Source organism: Leopardus geoffroyi, chromosome A1 (assembly GCF_018350155.1).
Source record: "Leopardus geoffroyi isolate Oge1 chromosome A1, O.geoffroyi_Oge1_pat1.0, whole genome shotgun sequence".
NCBI lineage: Eukaryota > Metazoa > Chordata > Mammalia > Carnivora > Felidae > Leopardus > Leopardus geoffroyi.
In genome coordinates this window covers 142,575,552-142,588,270 of record NC_059326.1, presented here as the reverse complement: position 1 = coordinate 142,588,270, position 12,719 = coordinate 142,575,552, and the positions used below count along the sequence as shown (strand labels likewise).

Sequence of the window (12,719 nt, the reverse complement as noted above, 5' to 3'; positions counted from 1 at the left end):
GGCCTTGGTATCTTTGTAACCACGGAGTGTGTTCCACACTCCAGAAGGAAACTTGACCCTCACATAAAACCACTTGGAGCTTTCCGGATGGCCCATTTCTTTTTCTGGAGTGGTCAGATTCTGTGCCTAGGTGGGGGGAGAAACACAGTCTGCAAGGAGACGTGCGTGCTCACTTTGGCAGCACTTAAACTAACATTGAGACGATACAGAGATTAGCACGGCCCCTGTGCAAGGATGACACACACATCTGTGAAGCAATCCATATTTTAAAAAGATGAATGAATGAATAAAAAAGAGAAGTATGTGTCCACTTGCCTGAAGCTGGAGGTCATTTTCCTGCCCTGAAGCAAATGCAGGCTGTAGAAGGGGATGGGGCACGTCTTGAGGAAACAAAATCCTCCTGCAGCACCATATCCCCACCCCAGCGGTGGGTTCTGGGCTCTCTACCCATCAGTCTGCAGGGCTAGGAGGGATTCCAAGCCTCAAGGGAGTTGTGTGTTTTCTTGTAAACAAAAATGGACATCGTGGGTCACAGGCCAGGCCAGCTCTGTGCTCTGTACCCTCCCCAGCCCCCGTCCTGGCACTGCCCGCGTTTGGTGCCACTGCCTTAAGGGAGCATCCAGATCACTTGGAGGGCTTTTAATAACACATTACTCCCATCACCAGGGATTCTGAGTTGCTAGGTCTGCGATGGGCTGAGAATTTGCATTTCTAACACATTCACAGTTGATGCTGATACTGCTGGTCTGGGGACCACACTTTGAGAACCACTGTGACACTAGGTACTCCTTGACCTTCTGGAGGGTGTGTTGGGACAAGCAGACTCCACTCCTGATGGCGTGTCTACCTGTGGGGAATTGCCCGGTGCTGGAAGAGCCAGTAATTCAGAAGCAGTGGTTCATTGGAGTGCCACAGGGGCCCTGGCCCTAGAACCTTCTCTATTGGCTCTTTCCACACAGACCAGGGATGTGGCATTCGGAGTTGCTGATTTGGGCTCTCATTGCCTCCTTCTAAGACCTTCTTGTCTCAGGTGTTGCAGAAAACTTCCTGGACCATGTTGCTTTCCTATGTAAGATCCTTCATGGGCTTGCCATTGGTCTTAAGATAAAGTCCAAAGTCCTAAAATGGCTGCAAGGCCTTTTGTGATTCTCTACCTTTATAGCTTTGTCTCTTGCCAGCCTCCGTCTTGGCCTCTGAAATACTCCAGTGGTCACTAACCTCTTTCTTTTCTTTTTTTTTTTTTTTTTTAAGTTTATTTATTTATTTTGAGAGAGAGAGGGAGGGGCAGAGAGAGGGAGAGAGAGATCCCAAGCAGGCTCCGCACTGTCAGCACAGAGCCCAGTGTGGGCCTCAAGCTCACGAACCGAGAGATCATCACCTAAGCTGAAATGAAGAGTCGGGCACTTAACCGACTGAGCCACCCAGGCGCCCCACTAAATTCACTCTTTTATGAACTCACATCCCATTTCAGGGCATCCCATTTTGCTGGTGGCTTTCCCTGGTATGCTGTTTGCTTGTCCTCTTAGTCTGACATCTCTTGCTTGTCAGACCTCAGCTTAGCTATCACTTGCTCTGGTGAGCTTCCATTGACCCCTCTGGAATCAGTTAGGGCTTCTGTAAAGGTTTCACATCACCTCGCAGTTTTCTCACTTTGGCTCATATCGGCTGCATCAAGGTCCTGATTACTGCCTGTTTATTTCTCTGTCTCTGTGGAGGGGCTGCAAGCCCATCACATGATCATTCATGTGATCCCAGGCTTGTCATGGTGGTTCTGTGAGGTAGATACTGCAGGGGGGGAAACTGAGGCAAAGGTAGGTTAAGTACCTGGCTTACAGTTCAGTTACCCTGTCACTGAGTTACAACCCTGGGATTCTCATTCAGGTCTCTTCGACCTGACCCCCTAGCCAGGCTTCCTGCTTTGAGACCAAGAGCCCCAGGCATGGTCTGCAGACCTTTCCTGGGAGCATTAAAAGACTGGCTATTCCAGGGGCGCCTGGGTGGCGCAGTCGGTTAAGCGTCCGACTTCAGCCAGGTCACGATCTCGCGGTCCGTGAGTTCGAGCCCCGCGTCAGGCTCTGGGCTGATGGCTCAGAGCCTGGAGCCTGTTTCCGATTCTGTGTCTCCCTCTCTCTCTGCCCCTCCCCCGTTCATGCTCTGTCTCGCTCTGTCCCAAAAATAAATAAACATTGAAAAAAAAAAAAAAAAGACTGGCTATTCCAAATTAACAAAAATGGTCCTTTCCTGTTGTTTTTTAGGTAAACTGGGAAGCAGACTCTTGAATTCACAGCTGACTTGTGGTTTTTGCATCTCGTTAAAGCGCACTCATCATACAGGTAAGGGGTTAGTTCTTGGGACCTGCTCCTCATGCTTAGGTGGGTTGTAGGAAAACTCTAGTCATGATGATGCACCCTGGTAACTCCCAGAGTTCTCATTCAATAACAAGAAAATCCTTAAATGAGGAAAGGTGTGAGGTGGTCCGCCACCCCTGTTGAGAGTTTATGGGGTGAAGGTGTTTACTTGGCTGGCTTTCTCCTGGGTGTTGCTGGCCTTTTCACCACCCAACATTCTTTTCTTTGTGCAGGGCTCCCTTCTCCCATCCATGTAAGCTGGTGCTTAATTCTTTTTCTAGGGGTGCCTGGGTGGCTCAGTCGGTTGAGTGCCCAACTTCGGCTCAGGTAATGATCTCGCAGTCTGTAAGTTTGAGCCCCGTGTCGGGCTCTGTGCTGACAGCTCGGAGCCTGGAGCCTGTTTCAGATTCTGTGTCTCTCTCTCTGCCCCTCCCCTGCTCACATACACTCTGTCTCAAAAATAAACATTAAATAATATTTTTTTAATTCTTTTTCTTCATTTAAGACCCAGTCCGAATTTATTTTGTTATCAAACTGCATCAGGAAGACGCTTCTTGGAGCATAGCCTTTTCCTCAGCTTTACAGCACAACCAATCACTGCTTATCTGCTCAGACAGCACACTTGCTTGCTATATGAGCTTTACTTAAGCGTTTGTGTGCATTTTTTTCCTCTAGTCTGTGAGTTCCTTGGCTGTAGTCTCCCATCTAGCATATTTTCTGGCATGAAACAGACTTTCAGTAAATGAATAAATATGTCTGACAAAACAAAACAAAAAACAAACAAACAACAACCCCTAGTAAGCTCAGCTAAGGCACAGCCACACACACAAAAAAAAATCATAATGTATTTCTAAGCCAATGAAATGATATGTAAATTGCTCTTTTGGATTAATTCTGTGCCTGTTTGCTCATATAACCATGCATAATTGAGAATTTACCCTAATATATTAAATTAGTAGGAGTTTAGACTCTTCCCCCTAATGAAAGGGATAAAAAGTCAGTTTTCGTGTCATTGTCTTTCTATGGAGTAATAAGTGATGTAGGTCATGAAGCACTAATGTGCTAAATGACAACCTGCAGCTCTGAGTTTGCTCCTGGAGAGACCATTGTCACCGGGACCCTGGGAGCCCTGGTCAGCTCTAGGGCTGGACATGTGTCTAAATGTATAGGCAGCAAGGGAGCAGTCAACAGACTTTCCCAATATATAACCTGGAGGCAATGAAAATATTTCTGAGTGGTTTGACCATTTGTTTTAAAACACAGTTCAGGCTTAAAATATTTTACAACAAGCTTAAAAATTTTTTTTTTAATTTTAGAGAGAGGGGGTAGAGGAGAGGGGCAGAAGGAGAACAGGGAGGGGGAGGGAGGAAAGGGGAAGGGAGAGAAAGGAAGGAAGGAAGGAAGGAAGGAAGGAAGGAAGGAAGAAAGAAAGAAAGAAAGAAAGAAAGAAAGAAAGAAAGAAAGAAAGAAAGAAAGAAAATCCAAAGCAGGCTCCATGCTCAGTGTGGAGGACAGTGCGGGGCTTGATCTCATAACCTTGGGATCATGACCTGAGCCGAAATCAAGAGTTGGATGGTCGGCCAACTGATCCATCCAGGCGCCCCTTTAATGAAAAGCTTTTAAATCAGTGCACCTCAGTCCTCCCCAGACTTCTCAGGTCATTGGGTTCTTTGAGAAGTGCACTGATTGTCTTCATCCTGTGGGTTGGGATTAGCAACCCCCAGGGTGGTGGCTCACTGAATATTGAAGCCAGAATGGGGCCTGGGTCTTCATCTAGGAGAATATGGTATTGAGTCTTTACTCTTGCCTTCCTATCCTGTTCTACATTAACACTGCTCATTGTTCAGCCTTTCCAGCTGCTTTGGTTGGGTGTGTGCGGCACTAAAGCAAAGAGAAAGAGGTTGTCTTCTGGTTTCTGCATTCCTAGTAGAGGTACTGGCCAATAAATCCATGTAAAAGCAATCACATAACTGTGGTTTCTTTTACCTGGTGCCGAGCCCCAGTTGTACAGCCGTATGGGAGAATTTAGTGAAAGACAAAGCAGTACAAGAAATGTGACTCTCAGTTAACCCTACTCTTGTTCTTAAAATTTCCTAGGGCTTGGGTAGAGTGAGGACTTCAGCTTTGCCCAGGAATTTCCAGTCTCCATGTAAGCCAGTTTGTCTGCCATATTTGAAAAATAAATTAAGGAAATTAATTGCAGTTGAAAAGCCCACGTGTTAAAATATGAGGAGTTTTAGCTTTATAGTAGGTTTTGAAACTTGACTATTATTGACTGTTTTGCACCATTCCTGCATAACCCGAATGCAAGGTGGTTGTTGTGTGTCTAGTTTTTATGCTGCCAAATGCATGAGGAGTGCTTACAGATTGGTAAGAACTTGGCAACTCATTGAGCTTCTGGGAGATGTGATTCTCGGAGTGACTCCTGTTTTACAATACAATTCTAATCTGGTTAGAAAAAAATGTGGTAGGTCAAGTTATTCAGCCATCCTCCTCCATATGGGGTTCTCACACATAGGTGTGCTTTCAGGCACACTTCACAGCCTTCTCTGGTTGAATCTTGACTACCCTACATCATTTGGACTAGCCCAAGAAGTGCTACAGTTCTTGGATTTTCCTAGAGCTTCCAAACTTTGTGTTTTGGACTTACACTGTGGTGTTCTTTCATGAAATGGTTACTGTTTCTAAAGATGAGCCCGCTAGCACCCCACCTGTAGAATTTGTATATCAGGTTGTGTGTGTGTGTGTGTGTGTGTGTGTGTGTGTGTGTGTGGTTAAGATGGCTGTTTTGGAGTGCTGGCCTTGATCCAAAGACACTGTCCAGCCTGCGCCCCTAGTGTCCACAGTAGACATTTGGGAGCCATCAGAGCAAAGGCAACTAGCGGGCATAGCGACTGTTCTGCTGGTCTCAGACTCCAGTGTCATTAGCGTGCTGGTCTCTGATTGACCATTTCCTTTATTGCTGAAGTGTCTGGGAACCCAGTCTGTAGCTGGTTATAGACACATGCAAAAAGTAAATGGCACATCCCCCTCCCAACCCCACCGGGTGTCTTTGGTTTTCTCAGGTGAAGCCTTTGTCTTTTCTTCTTCTGAAAAAGCAGCCAAGTTTCCAAGATAGGCTTTTGAGGTTCATGGTAAAGCTTCATCCAGGTATTGACGTTTATGGGAAGAGTTTGCTTTTTTCCATTTCCAGGGCACAATCAGTGCATCACTTAGGAGCCACTTTTTACTTTGATCAGGTCACTTCTGAGCTGGGATACGTGGGCTGGTCTGTCTTATCCAGTGTAGAAGCTTGTTGTTGATTTCAAAGATAACTTATAAGTACTTGTTTCCAGGAAAACTTGATTGTAAATGGAATATCTTGGACCTTGCTTTATGAAAGGACTATTGTTTTGGTCACTCTCATGTCCCCTTTCAGTTAAGAAATGGCTATTTCCTGTTTCTTAGCATCTTTTTACAATTATGGACCTGAGTTGGAAGGAGGCCTTCAGATAACTAGTTAATAAAAGTAACTTTTCCAAAGAGGCAAAAGAGAGTGAAAAGATTTCCCCTTTCATCTCTTTTAATGACGAAGAATAAATATTCTGCATTTTAAATGATTCCTTTTCTCTATGAAGCATTTCTTACATTAAGCGGTTTCTGAGGCTTCTGGAATCCTGTTCTCTCAGGTTCCTTCTTCAAAGCTGGTGGCCGCCCTGTTTGGCTCCCTTTAGACCACCTCCACTGATGCTTATCTTTCTTCTCCTTTCTTTCCTGATGGGCAGGCCATGGTGCTTGCCTCCCTGCCTGGGGTGACTGCAGAGTATCCTCCTACCCTTGATGGCTACGAGCTGAAAAAGAAAACAAACAGCTGAAGCTCCCATTGAAGCCCAGCAGGCTGGGGCAAATAGTTCTCATTCTCCTTGTTCCTGGGTTCAAAGTGCACTTCACATTTTATGGGGGTGATCAGCCCTCCCAAGGTGCTGGTTTGAGGGGGCCTGCGTCTGAGCCTGGTGGACAATTAACCGTGCTGACCTCCTCCTTTTTGCCTTCGCCTTACTGGCTGAGCTGACGTTAATGCTCCGAGTGAGAAGGGGCCCGCTGCTCCTTTGAGCGCAGCACTAGGCAGGGCTGGAGAAACAGTTGATCCTGTTCAAAGGGGATGTCTCTGAAGCATGAAGATTGAACTGATTGTGACCCCACCCTGGGGGAAGGAGAAGCGCCCTCTGGAGAACAGGCCTGGAGGAAGGGGCTGTCAGTTACTAATGTCATTGGCTTGTGGGTCTTCAGGGACTTACATCCATTTAAAAGAGAATTGGGGTTGAAGGTAATAAAATAGGCCTTAAATTAGAGGAGCAGGGGGTCATTTCATCTAATTTTGTGGTTGTTACTGAGGAATAAAAGGCAGAGGAGATAATTTCATTAGCCCCTTTGAGACCTTTATCACGGTGAGATGGCATTTGGGGATGAGCAGAGCCTCGTGGGTGCTGACCTTTCCCCTTCAGGGGCCTGACAGCTGGATTTCCTTGGCACCGGGGGACGGCCTGGGGAGACACAGTCACCATTCCGGGCACCGTGATCAGGAACATAGTTTCTCCTGCTCTAAGTGATGAGAGTTAGTGACTCAGGACAGCTGATGCGTGTCCCGGCATACCACTCTGCCAGTGTGTCATCCACACTGAAAATAAAGAAATCCACCAGACGAGAGCTCTGTTAGAATTGGCATCGTATCTTTTACTTCTGAGGGAGGCTTGCCTGTCACCTGTTGATGTGATTTATTTGGAGCATGATGGTCATGACATTCCTTTGAGCTGAGCAGTGTTCAAAGTGTTCAATCTTATGGAGAAGAGTTGGCATAAAAGTGGAAGCTGTGCCTTCTGTTTGCTTAGTCCTGTTCTGTTCCTAGTGTATGTTCCCGTCTGCTGCTTCCGAAAGCCTCACTCGGTAGGTGGCTATTCCTATCCATGTTTGCAGAGAAGGGAGTAAGGCAGAGGTTCTGGGACTTGTTCTAGGTTCCCCAGGAGGGAAGTAGGGGAGCCGGGATTCTCTCTCCGGGGACTTTCAACTTTCAAATTAAGTTCTCTGTGATTATTATTGAAGGCACAGAGGAAAGAGGAGGAGGAGAATGATCCAGATTCTTCCAAGAGAAGGAAGAGAAAAGTAGTGGTTAATAGATAGTTCTCCACACCAGCCACCAGCTGGCACCATCCCTCAAGGCAGCCTGGTTTTTTTCTGAAGGGGAGAAAAGTGACCAGGGTGGGCTGGACAAGACGAGGTGGGAATTGGGGGAGATTGAAGAAGGGAGGGTGGGAAGGGCTATTTGTTTATCTGAAGCAGTCATAAAGCATTGAGTAACTTCTGGAAAGCTTCTGCATATGATCAGGAGGGACAGTGACATCAAGTCTTGCCTCTTGCTAGTTTATTTCTGAGGCCCAGCTTTTCCCACGTCTATCTTCATTCGTGGTCTTATTTTCTTCTCTCTAGTTTCTCCCTCCCTGTACTGCATACATTTCTGCTTAATATTTGTGAACTTAGCTCTGAGCAAAAGAGCACTTCTATTAACCTTAACCACTGCTAAGTGCCTTTAATCCTAGATTCCTTTTGTGTAGTTCTTACCAAAATCGATTCCCCCATTGATTCAGGAGCTGATGTTTCCCCCTGTCTGTTCATAATGGAAAGTGTACACCCCTCCCTTTCTGGTAGATGTGGGGCTCTTGGGAACTTCCAGAAAGTAAAACTCCAGCCAAGTGTTTTCCTGAAATGTTAGCTGAGGGGAATGTTTCTGGTGGGTAGGGGGCATTTCACTTGTTTCACTAATGTTTCTCCGCGTTCGGTTCAAGAATCTTTGCCCTGTGGTCCTTAGAGGCAAGAGTCCTCCTGCCTTGGCCGGGTGCTGTTCCTTTCCTTCATGACTGCGGCTAATCAGAAGTTGGCTGCACTTCAGTGCCTCTTAAAAGCTTTTCTCCGTGGCTGTGTCCAGGAAGTTGAAGTGCAGTGTCAGAAATGATGTGAGTTGATGAAGAAGAAATAAACAAATCCAGGCAACATGTGAGGAAGCCTTGGCAGCCCTGCTCCTGTTTTTATGTCGTTTTGATCTGAAGGAACCAGATTTCCTCCATGTGGAAGGAATGGGGCAGTGAGGGTCCCTGTGCCAAGGAGCCTGAGGTGTGCATGCCACTGGGCCTTCTAGAGTAGGGCTCCACGTAGTCTAATGAAACTCTGGGATGAAAACGAGTCGTTTTTGCTTGGCAGAATGGAGATAAGTCACACGTCTGCAGCCTGAGCTATATGTACGTGGAATAAAAATAGCATCTGTTCAGGAAAGCAGAACATTCCAGAATGCTTCATTCTCCTCTTGGCACTAAAGCAGAGAGGGAGGGGATAGAAGAGCTGGAAGGGACTTAAAAGAGCTTGTCCAAGGCTTTTATTTCAATTAGAGGCACCAGATAACTTGACCAAAACTCCATGAGGGCAGGGACCCCAGACTGTCATGCTTGTTCACCTTCATAACTCTGGTTCCTTGCAGGTCGTAGGTGTTTAATATGCCCTTGTCAGGTGAATGACTGATAAAAATGAAGATAGGACTTCTGACTCCTAGTCCAGTGGAGGTGTTTGAGGTGTATCTTCGAGGTATTTTTATAGGCTGAAAAAAGTGTAAGAAGTGGTGCCAAGTAACTTTTATGTAGTTGATTGTGATTACACGTCGATGAAAAAATTGAGACGTGGTGAGATTAAACTGATTCCTTAAGGTTGGTGGTGAAGTTGAGGGGGAGAGAGGCCTTCCCAGGATTAGGGGTGGGGGGGAGGCAGGACTGCCACGTTGTTGTGTGTGTGAGACCGGTGCCTGGTGGAGCTGGGCAGGGCCTGGGCTGTGGGGAGGTGATGTTCCCCCTCGCAGGTTCCCCGGGGGGATCTACACAGCCATGGAACAGACAGGTCTGAACTTGTTCTTCCACCCACGCATAGTACCCACAGCTGGGAGCCACCCCTCCTTCTGTGGCCCAGTGCCTTCACTTTCAGAGGGACGTACTACCTGGGGCTCATGGAACTTTGAGTCTATTTGTGGAGATGCATGTGTACGAGACGCTGTGGTGTGACTGGAGGTCAGGATGTGCTTGAGCGTTTCAGGGATGGGAGGAGGACTCTGTTCTCTCTACTGCCAGGCCCTATTAGCCAGCAAATCGGGGTCTCTGTCCCCACCCAAGCTCATTTTGAAAATTGCAGCTGTGGCTTCTGTCACTGGGTTCAAGCAAGTAAATGAGGTCACTGCAGTGTACTTAGTATTTAGAAACCCACCAGGTAAGCCATGCCATTGCTGTCAGGCCCATGAGGCAAGGCGTTGCTGTTCATTTCTCTCCCTTGTTTAACTTCCCAGTTAATCCACAAAAGAAGATTTACCATTATGTGAAGTTCTAACATTTAGAATCATTAAAGGAGGTTATTTCAAGATTCAGAGTGGCCAAAGAGGGGCCACCTGGCTGGCTCAGTCAGTAGAGCACGCTTGATCTCAGGATTGTGAGTTCGAGCCCTACGTTGGGAGTAGAGTTTACTTAATTAAAAAAAAATTTTTGTTTTCTAAAAGTTGCCAAAGAGATTATAAGGTCAAGATTTTTGTTTAAATTCACAAATATTGAGTAAGGACATGTTATTGTTTGCTACTTGGTGAGTTTCATCTACCCAATGAACCTGGTCTATCTACCCATCCCCCTATCTTCCCAGCCTGGATGGACGTGTATGTATCTCTTTAAATTGACCTTTGGGCTCTACCACACGACCTTAATATCCAGAGTTGAGTGTGCTTCCTCTGGAACCCTTGGCAACTGACCACTTTCATGTGGAATTTTCTGTGCCACCTCTGGGAGAGAACCCTGTTTCTTCTGGAAATTCTTCCTCCCTATTGGTCCTTTCTCTGGTTCACCTGACTTCTGCTGCTTCATTGACTTCATACGATGTCTCCTTGCTTCTTTCCAGGAACTATACAGCAGATATCCCATCTCCCGGTGGGTCATAAGACAAGCTGTAGTCTGACCCTGATGGATGACTACAGAAAGAATCAGCTGGGTTAGCGGCTTCTGTTCCGTATTAAGGATCACAGGGCTTATTGATCCAAAGTGGGCAGGCATTCTGCAGGCCAGAGGTGGGTCTGACCAGGTCTCTGTAGCGGGAAGAAGAATGATTACCATTGGCTGGACTATTAGAGCTTCAATAAAAAGAGCAAGCTTAATCTTGTCCAGTGGCATTAATCATTACTTTTGTGTGTGTGTGTATAAAAACCAGGCCCTGAGAAGTGATTCTGTGGTAGTGCCCTCATAGTCTGGTGTTTGAACTTCCCATGGGGGCTATTCTTTGGCACTGATGTAGTTATTTGTGAGCTGGTCCTATTGTGCAGAGCTAGCATGATGCTTTGGAAGTGAACAGTGAATGGTTTACTTGAACTGAAAATATTCTGTGTGCAAAACCATGCAAATTAGAAACAAATTCAATTTTTAAGACTGCATATGTGTTGACAAAAACAGCTTTTGGGGAATATCTAGTTTCTTGAAATCATTTACATGTGGGGAAAACCTGATTATTCTCTTCAGGATTCTTTTTTTTTTTTTTTTTATGTTTATTTATTTATTTTTGAGAGGGAGAGAAAGAGGGAGAGAGGGAGGGAGGGGCAGAGAGAGAAAGAAAGAGAGAATCTCAAGCAGGCTCTGCATTATCAGATCTGTGAGATCATGACCTGAGTGGAGGAAATCAAGAGTCAGGTGCTTAACTGAACCACCCAGGCACCCCTCTCTGCAGAATTATTACAAGTATAAACAAAGGTGGGGTGGGAGTGTCTGACTCCCCAGCTGTGAGCCTTGAGCATTTGTGAAGGGTAATTTAGAAAGCAGGCCTTTTAGTGGCCTTTAGCGTTGCTTCTTCATGAAGGCACACTTTTTACTTCTTTACCTATTTTACTGCATGTGGCATAGTTTCATTTGTGTAGTTCTCCTTATCTTCTTTCTTTCTTTCTTTCCCTTCCTTCCTTCCTTCCTTCCTTCCTTCCTTCCTTCCTTTCTTTCTTTCTTTCTTTCTGTTTTTAATTTATTTTGAGAGAGAGAGAAAACCAGCACGGGAGGGAGAGAGGAGACAAAGGATCTGAAGTGGGCCCTGTGCTTGCTCTCAGTGCAGAGCCTGATGTGGGGCTCCAACTCAGACCTTGAGATCATGACCTGAGCCAAAGCTGGATGGTTACCCGACTGGCCACCCAGGTGCCCCTCTCCTTATCTTTTTTTTTTCTTTTTCTAGCCATCTATGGGGATCTGTAACCACAGTGGCAGAAGAAAAGTTAATGGGAGTTTATATAATACTGTTCATATTTATAAAATTAAATGCTCAGATGTGATAGAATTGTGTATTCGTAGGATTCCAACTTACTGTAAAAATGTAACATTAATAAGTTAGAAGATTGGTTCGTATTCATGATTTTTTATTGTGCAGTGAAATAGTATATATACACTCATTAATTGCTTCCCCCCCCCCCCAAAAAAAAAGGTATAAATCATGTAAGTATAGTTTTATGGAGAATAGGAGTGTAAGAATCAAAGTTTGTGGTTATTTTGCAAGTATCTTGCTCTTGTTTTTATAATTCAGAGAATTGTAAAATTTGGAGAAGTCTTTAATGTGCTCCATCTGTCTTCTCTTGCATTTATTCCTTCTGTGTTTTCTGTAGCTGATCACTTCCCCTGCTGTGCTCTTTTCTGAGAACCGGGATTAAATCCCTGATCTCCACCCCAGTTTAATCAGCCTCTGTAATGCCTGAACTCTAGGGTCTTCATGAGAGGACCAAGTTTTTCCTCCAGTCTGGCCGGGTCCCAAAGATATCTTGGTCCTTGTTTTGTGGTCCTTACTGGAGCCCAGTTGTACCTCACAATCAGCCCAGCTCACCCTGAACCTAAGGACCATGCATTTTCTGTAGCCTAAAAATGGTAATGATTAAATATACAGGATTAGATTTTGTTTGGTGATTGTGCAGTCTGATTAAGTGTTTTACCAATTAATAAATATTAGAGTAATGATAAACATTATTATCAGGCTCTTGGGAAAGAGGATGCTGCTTGGGAGACAGCCCTTTCCAGCCCCATTTTGCCGCTGGGGCTAGGGCTGGACTGAGTGGTTCTGGTATTTGGATGGGTTCTGTGGTAGGGAAGACCCCGCCTAGTATCAAGGAGGCTTGGGTTCAGTCTCTGCTCTGGGTACCCAGGCTCTAAGACCTTAGGCAAGTCACTTCTCTTTCAAGGCTTAGCTTCCTTCTCTGTAAAATGGGGATACTTGTTAGGAGAATTAACTGAGATCACTTTGGTAAGGCATACCTAGAACACACTAAGTGGTAATCATCACTCCTACTACAATGGGGGCAAGTTG

The 12,719-nt window shown here is 45.6% G+C and overlaps 1 protein-coding gene and 1 non-coding gene across 5 annotated transcripts in view; both read left to right on the top strand.

Annotated features, from left to right (window-relative positions):
- LHFPL2 (LHFPL tetraspan subfamily member 2) overlaps nt 1–12,719 on the top strand; it is a 166,793-nt gene that overhangs the window by 14,724 nt on the left and 139,350 nt on the right. For 2 of the 4 annotated variants that reach the window (XM_045496457.1, XM_045496467.1), the window contains exon 2: nt 2,256–2,333. The exons of the other annotated variants lie outside the window; for them this stretch is intronic. The gene's annotated coding sequence lies outside the window, so the exon portion shown is untranslated. The remainder of the gene's footprint in view (nt 1–2,255; nt 2,334–12,719) is intronic. 4 annotated transcript variants of the gene reach the window in all.
- On the top strand, nt 166–269 carry LOC123581618. The gene has a single exon (XR_006703867.1). It is a non-coding gene; the product is annotated as a U6 spliceosomal RNA (small nuclear RNA).